Source organism: Psammomys obesus, unplaced genomic scaffold (assembly GCF_907164565.1).
Source record: "Psammomys obesus unplaced genomic scaffold, mPsaObe1.curated_primary_1811, whole genome shotgun sequence".
Taxonomy (NCBI): Eukaryota; Metazoa; Chordata; class Mammalia; order Rodentia; family Muridae; genus Psammomys; species Psammomys obesus.
This window is the reverse complement of record NW_026591086.1, coordinates 29,782,034-29,783,858: the sequence shown is the minus strand read 5'-3', so window position 1 is coordinate 29,783,858 and position 1,825 is coordinate 29,782,034.

Sequence of the window (1,825 nt, the reverse complement as noted above, 5' to 3'; positions counted from 1 at the left end):
ATTTCCTGAACAGAACACCATCAGCACAGACTCTAAGATCCATAATCAATAAATGGGACTTCATGAAATGGAAAAGCTTCTGTAAAGCAAAGGACACTATCCTCAGAACAAAATGACAGCCTAAAGATTGGGATAGGATCTTCACAAACTCCGTACCTAACAAATAGCTAATATCAAGAATATATAAAGAATTCAAGAAGTTAGAAAGCAGCAAATCAAGTAATCCAATTAATAAATGGGGTACAGAGCTAAACAGAGAATTCTCAATAGAGGAATACTGAATGGCAGAGAAATATTTAAAGAAATGCTTAATAACCTTAGCTGTCAGGGAAATGTAAATCAAAAAGACCCTGATATTTCACCTTACACACATCAGAATGACTAAGATCAAAAACTAAAATTGACAACACATGCTGTAGAGGATGTGGAGAAAGGGGAACTCTCTTCTATTGCTGGTAGCAATTGAAACTGTAAAACCACTTTGGAAATCAATCTGGCACCTTCTCAGACAATCAGGAATAGTACTACTCAAGATACAGCTATGCCATTCATAGGCATAAATCCAAAAGATGCTCAAGTATACAACAAGGACATTTGCTCAACTATGTTCATAGCAGCTTTATTTGTAACAGCCAGAAGCTGAACACAACCCAGATGTCCCTCAGTTGAGAAATGGATATAGAAATTGTGGTACATTTACACAATGGAATACCTCTCAGAAATTAATAACAAGAAAGTCATGACATTTGCAGGCAAATGCTGGGAACTGGAAAGGATCACCCTGAGTGAGATATCCCAGAAGCAGAAAGACACAAATGGTGTATACTCACTTATAAGTGGATATTAGACATGTAATATAGGATAATCATTCTACAATCTGTAGCCTAAAGAAGGTAAGCAAGAAGAAGGACCGTGGGTAAGATGCTCAATCCTCATTCAGAAAGGCAAACAGGATGGACACAGGAAGAAAATAGGGAACAGGACAGAAGCCTACAAAAGAGGGCCTCTGAAAGACTCCACCCAGCATGGCATCAAAGCAGATGCTGGGACTCATAGCCAAACTTTGGGCAAAGTGCAGGGAATATTACGAAAGAAGAGGAATAGAAAGACCTGGAGGGGAGGAGAGCTCCACAAAAAGAGCAATAGAACCAAAAAATCTGGCCACAGGTGTCTTTTCTGAGACTGATACTTCAACCATGGACCATTCAAGAAGATACCATAGAACCAACATACAGATGTAGCCCATGGCAGCTCAGTATCCAAGTGGGTTCCCTAGTAACAAGAACAGGGACTGTCTCTGACATGAACTCAATGGCTGGGTCATTGATCACCTTCCCCTGAGGTGGGGAGCAGCCTTACCAGGCCACAGAGAAAGACAATGCAGGCAGTCCTGATGAGATCTCACAGACTGGGGGAAGGGCATGGGAGAAGAAGAGGGAGGCAGGGGGGGGGATTGGGAAAGCCTGAGGGAGAGAGCTACAGCTGGAATAGGATTGAATAAACTGTAACTAATAAAAAATAAACAAGTTTAAAAAATGACTCTTAAACACAGTAAGTTAATAAGGCCAGGAGAAAACGATATGTATTAAACATATATCTCTATACATGTGTGTTTTATATATACATTGTATGTTATACATATTCGGGCAGATAGATTATAGATAGATGATTGATAGATTGTTTGATAGATTGATAGTCAGATGACAGGTAGATAGAGAGAGAGAGATAGACAGACCATAGATGATAGGTATAGTCAGACAAAAACACTGATAGGTAAGTAGATAGATAGATAGATAGATAGATAGATAGATAGATAGATAGATAG